This window comes from Amphiura filiformis, chromosome 15, assembly GCF_039555335.1.
Source record: "Amphiura filiformis chromosome 15, Afil_fr2py, whole genome shotgun sequence".
NCBI classification, from domain to species: Eukaryota; Metazoa; Echinodermata; class Ophiuroidea; order Amphilepidida; family Amphiuridae; genus Amphiura; species Amphiura filiformis.
The window spans coordinates 29,218,825-29,231,292 of record NC_092642.1 but is presented as its reverse complement, the minus strand read 5'-3'; the positions used below and the strand labels follow the sequence as shown (position 1 = coordinate 29,231,292).

The window sequence follows — 12,468 nt, the reverse complement described above, 5'->3', positions numbered from 1 at the left end:
ATTACTCCACGTTATGATTTATTAAAACAACTGTGATTTAATTCTAGTTTCTAGGCAATATATATGTAAAAAAACGCAATTTGAACAGGCCTACCGGCGCCGCTAAAACTTTGCGTTGACTGATGTCTCATCTTTTGATCTGCTGTTCTAAATTTAAAAAAATACGCGAAAAATTGCGCAAAACGCGAGATTACATGACACCTAATGTCACAAAAAAGAGATAATTAGAAATATTGGCCTAATTGGTTTTGTTTGGAAGCAGTGGTTTAAAAACTCTGAAAAGTGCCCAAAGTTACCCCCATTTTACGGTACCGACTGGAACAATCTATAAGAAACCACCGCTCACATGCGCGTATTTTTTTTTTTTTTTTTTTGGGGGGGCTTTGGGGGCGAAAGGGTAAAAGCAGGGGGAGGCCAAAACGAAGGGGCGGCGGAAGAAGAAGGGGCGGCAAAAAGAATTAGTAAAGAAAAAATATAAAGAATTGTGAAAAAATGGTAGACATCAAAATGTGTTGCTTTTAGGGCGCTATGGCCTATAATCCCTTTTTTTTTCTTTTTTTTTTCCTCTTCACTTTTTCAAACCACCGGGGTCAACCTTTTCGGGCTGTTGAGGAAGGGTCGGCAAAATTGAATTTTCTTCAGCCCCCCGGGGTAGGAGCGGCCACGGTACCCTTACTAGTCTAGTAGAGATCACACCAGCAGGTCCAACCCTATCTGACTGAAGAAATAACAACCAGTGTTTTTATTGTTTTTATTAATGGAGAAAAAGTTTGAAATGAAGGCTGATGTGCCCATTTTTTGGTGAAAGTTGTGCTCTGTGGATGTTTTTCTTATCATCCAAGCATAAAATAATAAAAAAATATTACAATTCTGACATTTTAGGAAGGTTTTTTAGTTCCATGCACCAAATGACGTCACAGCATAGAGGCGCTGAGATGTATACGCTGGCGAAGTTACGTAATTAATCGGATTAATTACCATAGCAATAGGTGAAAACAATTTTGAACATATCGCGCTGCACTACAAGCAGGTTACACTCATCACCTGTGTATGTCTGCAATCATAGACTGAATACAATACTGGTCTTTTCAAAGATACTAATCTTACAGGTGCAAGTAATCAGCATGATATGGTTCAATATAGAGGTACCGCGTGAACGTATCAGTGCAGCGCGGTATATTCAAAAATTGTTTTCACCTATTGCTATGGTAGTTAATCCGATTATTACGTAACTTCGCCAGCGTATAGGCTTTGGTATGGTTTACATCATGTTCAATCAGGGACCGTGTATAAAGGGACTGGAAACAGATTATTGATAGCTATTATCAAGCTATTGTTATCAGATTATCTTTTCGACCTTCGATTGTATGCGAGTTGCGCCGAGGGCGCTATGTTTTAATTTTATTATTTACTCATGTTGCCCTACTAAATATTTAAAAAAACGTCAAAATATTCCAATATCTTTTTAAGTTATGTAAAATTGTGTAAAATGTCTATCCTTTGTCGAACACAATTTCTATGTAGCATGGAAAATCATTTACATAGGATTTTGAAGACAAAATGTGATAATTTTGTGGAGATACAGAATGCTAGAAGAAACAAAATTATATTTTTTCTGGAATGTGTACACCCACTCCACTCCACGCCATACATAAATTCTGCCAGTCACATTTCCCCAATATGAAATTTTTTTAAAGTAAAATTTTAATTTTAAATTTACTTCATTAAAGTTTGGCGGAGGCGGGGTTCGAACTCACGGCGGCGGACTGCTTTGAACACACTGTGAACCCAGCGCCTTAGACCACTCGGCCACTTGTCTTGTTGGAATTCATTTGAAACTTATTTGAAGATATAGGCCTAATCGCAACTTCAATATAGGCCTACCACGTGACAAGCAAAGGCAGAAAACGTACCATATTTTGGCATTTTATTTGCCTAAAAAACATTTATGTGTATTATTAGCGCTCAATTATTGTTAACTGCGTGTTTTATACAAAAAAAATCCAACAATAAACATGATAACTGGGCGTCTATATGGACAATACATTATATCGATTTTGACACGTGCTTGTGTCTCAGTACATTTCCATGGTCAGTAAAATACTATAGAGGAAAACCTACCATTTTCTTGTATACACGTTCGATGTTTTGATCAAGTATGTGAATATTCGACATTAGACCCAAAATGTTTTTTCAGGAAATAAAAGATTAGATTACAGTAATCTTTGGTTGGGTCTAATGTAATATTCACATAGGATTTTCAACGTTTTTTCTATCCTTATTCTTGCTCAATTAAAAAAATATTTTGGCGTATATAAAATTGAAATAAAATTCTCTGCTTCTTAAACGACATCAAATGTGCCACAATTGGGTATCACGAATCGTTATATATGATGTGCAGTTAATATTCATATTTTCTTTTATACAGAGGATGCTTCAGTTTTGACAGGAAAAATATTTTCTTGAAAACCCTCTCACTCAGTTATTTTAAAAAGGTAACCACGCTTCCCTAGAATGTGCAATAAATTAGCATTAACATTTTTCTTATTCTAACAGCAAGCGTTTCTAGAATGTATTATGGCGAAATGTGGTGTAGTGTAGCCTACACCGTACGCTTGGTATCCCTACTGGTTTCGATCCCGGGGGGTACTCAAGTTTGGTTTTGGTAGGGACGTGCCGCTGAGATTTTGGAAGTGGACCCATAAATATACCAATTTTTCAAGAAATTTGGACCCATTGATATACCAAAAGTCGAAATTTTCGGCCGAATTTAACCAAAATTGTCTTAGTTTTTACAAATTTTCCCAAAATTTGGTGAAAATTTTGGCTAGATTAAGGAAAAATTGGGCTGTTTTCCGAAAAAATTGAGAAAATTTTGAAAAAAGGACCCATTCATATACCAAAATAGGCTTTGAAAAGGGGGTCATTGATATACCAGAAGGCTGAAAATGCTACCCATGTTTGCGGCACGTCCCCGTATGGTCATTTGTACTGAGTACCCACCCCCCGGGGTTTCGATACTGAAATAATTCTTAAGATGATGTTCTTTGAAGATTTATGTTGGCATTTCTAGAGTCTGTCATCAGGGGCGTAGCCAGCTTTCTTGGTCAGGGGGGGGGGCAAAATAAAATTTGGGGGCACAGACGAAAAAAAATGCAGGTGCATCATACAATACATAGAGACTGTATGTCTTCGAACTTCCCGAAAAAGGCCTTATTGGGATGATGTGCTTTCGCAGCGCTAAAAAAAATGGTATTTTACATTATTTTCGCCCATTATCCGGCTGAAAATGGCTATATTGTTACAATGTGCGCGCGTAGCGCGGAAAAATTTTGGATTTTACACTATTTTGGCCCTGAAATTTGCGAGAAAAGGGGCTCCTGGCCCGTTTTCTTTTCCTTTGCCCTCCTGATTTTCTCTTTCATTTTTTGTCAAAAGGGCACTTTTTTCTTTCATTTTTTGTCAGGGGGCACTCTGCCCCCCCCCCCCCCCCCGCTGGCTACGCTACTGTCTGTCATTATAGGCAAACATGTAGGCTCATTTCGCAATGTACAAGACAAGCCACGCGCTGTGTTGTAACTGTGCTTGGATTCGTACCAGGGTCTATTGATCAACGTACATGTATTATTCATGCTTGCTCAACTGAGGATAATTTCCCGGGATAATTTGTAAACCAGCAACTCGCATGGTACAATGGGTGGAAGCCGTTTCCAGTCCCTCCATACAAGGTCCCTGGTTCAATGCACCACTGCGAAAAATTGAGCCGCTCAACTACCAAAATAATGGTGGTTTTAGGGTAGAATATATCACAATCTTTTAGCAAAAATTAGTTTTGAATGCCCTATCACGTTTTAACCATGAGAAAATGACGATTTCTTAGGTACCTCTTAACACATAAAAGAATAGGAACTTGATTTAGTGGTTTTCACCGCCGTGGCCCGGGTTCGATTCCCGGTGGGAAGAAATTCTTTTTCTTTTTTTCTTTTATATTTTGAAAAATTCCTGATCTTTCAAAATTCCACTTATTATTCATGTTATACATCATTTACTAGTACTTCTTCAGGGTTACTGTTATTTTTCTTCTTCATGGTAGCACATGGAGTCAAGCAGAAACCATAAGATTGTTTATAGCTCATTTTCCAAACTCACGTCTTCCACCAAGCCATACAATCACATATAACTATGAGAAATATGTAGAATTTGTTAACAGAAATGCTGGCAATAATGGTCGCCCCAGAACAGCTAGAAGCCCAGCTGAACTTCATTTCAAAATGTTATTGTTTTGTACTTACGGATGCAAAAACTGTTCTCAGTTTTACCAATGATACCTCAGTGATATGAGAAATTACTTTATTTATAAGATAATTTGAATGAAATGTCATGACTTCATTTACAGATTTTAAAGAAATATCATATTATAATTAAGTTCATGTTAATTATATGGTGAAACACCACTTATAATTCTTTTGTGTCAGTTCTTTGAAGTTTAATGCACGATAAGAATATCTACGCGGTTCAAACTTGATATACGCAAACAAAAGTGGCCCAACAGGTTTTCTGGACGATTTAATTAATCGGACATAACTTTTGAACCCAAGCTAGTAAAAAAACCAACTAAACATCTTCTTTTAGCCAAGATATTACTGATTGTATTGCATATAACATTTGTGCCATAACTCTTTTAGTTTTTTCCTGAGAAGTCAAAATGCAATTGTATAAATTTTATTGTTACACCCTGTACATGTTAAGTTCGTTGATAATGATCTCGGCTATTCGGTGGCACTAGGAGTTTCGACCCTCTTTTAATTTCTTTCTCATGCCATGAAGAAAAAAAATAACACAAGAAACCCTGATAGTACCATACCAGCGAATGAAGTGGAATTTTGACAGATCAGGAATTCAATAATAAAAAAAGGAAAATATATTCTTCCCACACCGGGAATCGAACCCGGGCCACGGCGGTGAGAGCGCCGGATCCTAACCACTAGACCATATGGGATGGGATACAAGTTATAAGCTAAACATATTATTTATTTGCAATTTAATTACTTACTATGTGCATTTTTTGCTTATTTTCTCAATCATCCCGGCCTGCTCCTTGTGGTATTTCGGAGGGATTGGTGGAAAAGGCTCTTTCAGGGGCACTATGGAAACGTTTTGGCAGAATAGTTTCATTTTTAAAATGAAAAAAAAAACAAAAAACCTTATCATAATATGCCTGTAGGCATTATGCTATACAAGAGATGTGACATAGTCTATGATCCTGTGTTATATACTGGGGTACCCAAAAAGGTGGTTCTGTACTTTTGTTATATACATTTTGATGTGCAGCTTGGATTTCAAAACACTGTCTCTTGAGTATTCCTTCACTTGGAAGATTCAATTAGGTCTTAAATTGAGGCTAATTTATTCTAAATTCCTCATGTTTTTATCCTGTTTTAAAATATTTTATAATTATTTTCTCATGACGTTTGGCATGAAATGGGCCAAGGGTGGCTGAGGATTAGGGGGAGGATTCATATCGTACATTTGATTTAAAAACCCCATTAAAAATTTGAATCTAGTAAAAAAATGTCTAAATGGACTCCTGGACATCTAAACCAAGTAAATAAATACAGAAGTTCATAGGTGTCAAAATTCTCAGGAGGATGAACCACTTCAAATGAGATGTGTAGGTAAAATGTTTGAACCATTTAATTTTTTTTACTATGTAACACAAAGGTACCCCAGGTTGTGACACAGGACCCTATACAGTGCAAAGTTCTATAATAGACCTATACATATTTTGCTGCACTTGAGAAATGGCCTAATCAATGATGAATGATCACACACAGGAATTATAATTTTTGCTACTCCATTGTTGTGCAGCATGGGAAGGGACTATAAACTAAACTCCTAATATGAATAGATCATGGTTTTAGACCACAATTCATAAACTGACCATGAAGCATGTTTATAGCTTTTATATTCGTCAAAATTTTATTACAAAATACAATTCTCCCGTGCCTAAAACGAAAAAAGGCATATATAGGCCTACGTGTCAGTATTCTATTCTAACTTTTTACATGTGAGATAATAAAATTAATAATAATAATAAAAACAAAAAACAGGTAAAAATGGCAGAAACGCATAGTTAGTAATTAAATTGCAAATAAATAATGTATTAAGTATATATTTAATATCACATCCCATATGGTCTAGTGGTTAGGATCCGGCGTTTTCACCGCCGTGGCCCGGGTTCGATTCCCGGTGTGGGAAGAAAATCTTTTCCTTTTTTTATTATTGTGCCATAACTCTTTTAGTTTTTTCCTGAGAAGTCAAAATGCAATTGTATAAATTTTATTGTTACACCCTGTACATGTTAAGTTCGTTGACCAAGATAATGATCTCGACTTTTCGGTGGGTTCGAGCCCCGCCTCTGCCTAATTGAATTTCCTTCTTTTTTTTAAATTTCATATTAATATGTTAGGGAAATGTGGCTGGTAGAATATATGTATGGCGAAGAGTGGTGTGCGGTGGCACTAGGAGTTTCGACCCTCTTTTAATTTCTTTCTCATGACATGAAGAAAAAAATAACACAAGGAACCCTGATACATGTAGTACCAGCGAATGAAGTGGAATTTTGAAAGATCAGGAATTAAATAATAAAAGAAATGAAAAGATATTCTTCCCACACCGGGAATCGAACCCGGGCCACGGCGGTGAGAGCGCCGGATCCTAACCACTAACCATATGGGATGGGATACAAGCTATAAGCTAAACATATTATTTATTTGCAATTTAATTACTTCCTTGCTTATTTTCTCAAATCATTTTACGGGCCTGCTCCTGGTGGTATTTCGGAGGGATTGGGGGAAAAGGCTCTTTCAGGGGCACTATAGAAACGTTTTGGCAGAATAGTTTCATTTTTAAAATGAAATAAATATCATCATAATAGGCCATGGGCATAGTGCAAAATTTTATAGACCTATAGACGAATCCATATACAAGCATTCCTACACCAGACTAGCAGCCTTTAGTTGGGTAGCCGGCGGCTACAATGCACTCAAAATGTGAAATGATTCGGCCTTGGCGGAAATTTTAAACTGCATTCCATCACCCGTTTTACACCTTCCGCGAAAACACAGGTAGACAAAAGAATAACACAATACAGTTGCCTTCGACAAAACACACAGCATGGTCTATTCGTTGTTGAAGTGACATAATAATCGGATTAACTATACGCGGTATCTATGCATTGATAGCTATTGATGTACTTGCGAACAAAAGGACTATGTATATGAATAGATGCGACGGGATTATCTCCATTATATATATTATTAGCTACTTCTATTAACCCTCCTCGTCCTTGCATCTTCTCTAGGTGTTAGACGGCTTTTATTTGCACAATTGGACGCTCAAAACACCAGGTTGGTGCTAGCGGCTACCCAAAGATGTCCGACCAAATCCTGACCATGACTTGGCTACTTGGATTCGTCTATTATACATAAACATCTCAAAAAAGTAACTAACCCCCCTTAAGGGAAGGGGTATGAACGTTTGGACAGTATTTATTGTGGGACATTAGAGCACATCAGACATATCGAATTGCATTCTGAATACGAAGAATGGCCTTCTGATAGCAAATAATTTTGATTTTTTTTTTTAAATTCGCAATGTAATACACATTTTATGGCAAATCATTAAAAATTGACATTTTTGATATTTAACAGTACTCGAAGTAAACTTTATAAATCTGATGATTTCTACCTAAAGTGTATGTAGGTGGGATGAAAAGCCGACGTTCAATTGAAAATTTTGACCTTTCGTATTGAAGATATGGATTTTGTTTCCCAAAACACACAAAAAAAATAGGTCTTTTTGGGAAAAAAATCCCTATCTTCAATATGAAAGGTCAACATTTTCAATTGATCGTCGGCTTTTCCTCCCAGCTACATACATTTTAAGACTATATCATTAAATTTATAAAATTTACTTCGAGGACTGTTATATCTCAAAATGTGAAAAATATCAAATTTTAATAATTTGTCATAAAATTTGTATTATATTGTGAATTTCATAAAATGAAAATTATTTCATATCAGAAAGACATTCTTCGTATTCAGAATGCAATTCGATAGGTCTGATGTGCTCTCATGTCCCACAAAAATGCTGTCGAAACGCTCAAAACGCTCATTTCAGTTCCTTAAATAATGACAATTATTCAAAAACGGGTGATTGTATTACCAATCTGTAAAATGCGTTGGAAGCAAAATTTATTTCTGCACATTTTGACACCTCATTTGTAGCAATTGACTAAATATTTTGACGTCACAGCGTATATTTAAATCAATGTAACCCAAGATTTGATAGTTGTAGTAAATTGTATTGATTTTGTATTCAGTGTAATGGAAGGAAATCTTTGTAATGATATCTGAGTGTTTTTGTATTGTAAAAATTTGTATGTAAGTGCAACTTTCAAATCTGGACCTCACTACATTAAATTGACCGGCGTTTTATAGTTTTCTGGGCTATCGTATCAAATGTCAAAATACGCAGGAATAAATACTGCTTCCAACGCATTTTATAGATTTGTAATACAATAGCCCCTGTTTGAATAATGGTCATTATTTAAGGGGGGTTAGTTACTTTTTTGAGATGTTTATTTTACTGCACTTGAGAACAAGGAGGTAAATAAGGATAATTTACTGGGTGGGCAATTTAATTTATTTTTGCCCTCAAATAATGGAAAATAATTTACTGGGTGGGCAGCGATAATTAATGGCATCCGGCCATTTGGATTTATGGAAAAGTAGACCTGTTTTTGTGTACAATTTGGCTTTGATGTAAAAAGTGGACATTATCCTCCCCCTAAATGCATATTCTGCCAATTTGTCAACTTTTAAGAAAAATTGTCCCGGGAAAATTGTATACCATATTATATTTCACTTTGGGTATTTAGAAATCTTATACTAATTATCATCCACCATCAGGATGAAAAAGCAGTAAAATTAGATGGTATGGTGCCCATTTCTTTGTGGGCAAAATCATTTACTGGGTGGGTACTTTTGGGCAATGGGCAAGTTGAATTTACTGGGTGGGCAAATGCCCACCCAGTTAACATGTTATTTACCTCCTGCTTATGGCCTAATCAATGATGAATGATCACACACAGGACTTATAATTTTTGCTACTCCATTGTTGTGCAGCATGGGAAGGGCCTAAACTAAACTCCACATGAATAGATGTTTTCATGGTTTTAGACCACAATCAATATTATTAACGAACTGACCATGAAGCATGTTGGTAGCTTTTATATTCGTCAAAATTTTATTACAAAATACAATTCTCCTGCGGAATACGAAAAAGGCATATATTATAGGCATTCGTGTCAGTATTCTATTCTAACTTTTTTTACATAAAATTAATAATAATAATAAAAACAAAAAAAACAGGTAAAAATTGCAGAAACGCATAGTTAGTAATTAAATTGCAAATAAATAATACATTACGTATATATCTAATATCACATCCCATATGGTCTAGTGGTTAGGATCCGGCGTTTTCACCGCCGTGGCCCGGGTTCGATTCCCGGTGTGGGAAAAAATCTTTTCCTTTTTTATTATTAAAATATTTGGTCTTTCAAAATTTCACTTATTATACATGTCATACATCTACTTAGAAATGTTCCATATGTTATTTTTTGTCTTCATTATATTAGGCTAGTCAAATTAAGAAAAATATGCGGTTAAGGGCTCGGATAGCAACGTTTGCATAGTATTTTGTCTGGGACATACGAGGGATGTCTTTCTGATATCATATAATTTTGATTTTTTTAAAATCATGATATAATAATCCAAATTTTATGGCAAATTATCAAAATTTTATATATATTTTTTTTATTTTTGATATTTAACAGTCCTCGATGTAAACTTATTTAATCTAATGATATAAACTTTAAGTGTATGTATAGCTAGGAGGAAAAGCCGACGAACATTTAAAAAATTTGACCTTTCGTATTGAAGATGCACATTTTCTTCCAAAAAAGACCTAAAGCATCCAGCGATATTCAACAATTCAGTGATACACAACCTGCTATCTACTGACGATAGCAATGCGGTGATATTCAACAATTCAGTGATACACACTCTGCTATCTACTGAAGATAGCTATCCAATGATATTCAACAATTCAGTGATACATAATCTGCTATCTACTGAAGAGAGAAATCCAGTGATATACAACAATTCAGTGATACATAATCTTCTATCTACTGTAGATAGCAATCCAATGATATTCAACAATTCAGTGCTACACAATCTGCTATCTACTGAATATAGCAATGCAGTGATATTCAACAATTCAGTGATACACAATTTGCTATCTACTGAAGACAGCAATCCAGTGATATTCAACAATTCAGTGATACATAATCTGCTATCTACTGAAGATAGCAATCCAGTGATATTCAACAATTCAGTGATACATTATCTGCTATCTACTGAAGAGAGAAATCCAGTGATATACAACAATTCAGTGATACATAATCTTCTATCTACTGTAGATAGCAATCCAATGATATTCAACAATTCAGTGATACATAATCTGCTATCTACTGAAGATAGCAATCCAGTGATATACAACAATTCAGTGATACACAATCTGTTATCTACTGAAGATAGCAATCGAGTGATATACAACAATTCAGTGATACACAATCTGCTATCTACTGAAGATAGCTATCCAATGATATTCAACAATTCAGTGATACATAATCTGCTATCTACTGAAGAGAGAAATCCAGTGATATACAACAATTCAGTGATACATAATCTTCTATCTACTGTAGATAGCAATCCAATGATATTCAACAATTCAGTGATACATAATCTGCTATCTACTGCAGAGAGAAATCCAGTGATATACAACAATTCAGTGATACATAATCTGCTATCTACTGAATATAGCAATGCAGTGATATTCAACAATTCAGTGATACACAATTTGCTATCTACTGAAGACAGCAATCCAGTGATATTCAACAATTCAGTGATACATAATCTGCTATCTACTGAAGATAGCAATCCAGTGATATTGATATTCAACAATTCAGTGATACACAGTCTGCTATCTACTGAAGATAGCAATCCAGTGATATTCAACAATTCAGTGATACATTATCTGCTATCTACTGAAGAGAGAAATCCAGTGATATACAACAATTCAGTGATACACAATCTTCTATCTACTGTAGATAGCAATCCAATGATATTCAACAATTCAGTGATACATAATCTGCTATCTGCTGAAGATAGCAATCCAGTGATATACAACAATTCAGTGATACACAATCTGTTATCTACTGAAGATAGCAATCGAGTGATATACAACAATTCAGTGATACACAATCTGCTATCTACTGAAGATAGCAATCCAGTGATATTCAACAATTCAGTGATACATAATCTGCTATCTACTGAAGAGAGAAATCCAATGATATTCAAAAATTCAGTGATACACAATCTGCTATCTACTGAATATAGCAATGCAGTGATATTCAACAATTCAGTGATACACACTTTGATATCTACTGAAGACAACAATCCAGTGATATTCAACAATTCAGTGATACATAATCTGCTATCTACTGAAGATAGCAATCCAGTGATACTAGTATTCAACAATTCAGTGATACATAATCTGCTATCTACTAAAGAGAGAAATCCAGTGATATACAACAATTCAGTGGTACATAATCTTCTATCTACTGTAGATAGCAATCCAATGATATTCAACAATTCAGTGATACATAATCTGCTATCTACTGAAGATAGCAATCCAGTGATATACAACAATTCAGTGATACACAATCTGTTATCTACTGAAGATAGCAATCGAGTGATATACAACAATTCAGTGATACACAATCTGCTATCTACTGAAGATAGCAATCCAGTGATATTCAACAATTCAGTGATACATAATCTGCTATCTACTGAAGAGAGAAATCCAGTGATATACAACAATTCAGTGGTACATAATCTGATATCTACTGAAGATAGCAATCCAATGATATTCAACAATTCAGTGATACATAATCTGCTATCTACTGAAGATAGCAATCCAGTGATATACAACAATTCAGTGATACACAATCTGTTATCAAAACAATCCAGTGATATTCAACAATTCAGTGATACACAATCTGCTATCTACTGAAGATAGCAATCCAGTGATATTCAACAATTCAGTGATACACAATCTGCTATCTACTGAAGACAGCAATCCAGTGATATTCAACAATTTAGTGATACACAATCTGCTATCTACTGAAGATAGCAATCCAGTGATATGCAACAATTCAGTGATACATAATCTGCTATCTACTGAAGATCGCAATCCAGTGATATTCAACAATTCAGTGATACACAATCTGCTATCTACTGAAGACAGCAATCCAGTGATATTCAACAATTTAGTGATACACAA

General features: G+C 35.2%; 3 non-coding genes across 3 annotated transcripts; 2 read left to right on the top strand and 1 right to left on the bottom strand.

Moving 5' to 3' along the window:
* Positions 1–4,927: 4,927 nt before the first annotated feature.
* Trnae-cuc (transfer RNA glutamic acid (anticodon CUC)) lies at positions 4,928–4,999 on the bottom strand. The gene has a single exon. It is a non-coding gene; the product is annotated as a tRNA-Glu (tRNA).
* Positions 5,000–6,186: 1,187 nt separating this feature from the next.
* Trnae-uuc (transfer RNA glutamic acid (anticodon UUC)) lies at positions 6,187–6,258 on the top strand. Its single transcript has one exon. It is a non-coding gene; the product is annotated as a tRNA-Glu (tRNA).
* Positions 6,259–9,510: 3,252 nt separating this feature from the next.
* Positions 9,511–9,582, top strand: Trnae-uuc (transfer RNA glutamic acid (anticodon UUC)). The gene has a single exon. It is a non-coding gene; the product is annotated as a tRNA-Glu (tRNA).
* Positions 9,583–12,468: the final 2,886 nt, after the last annotated feature.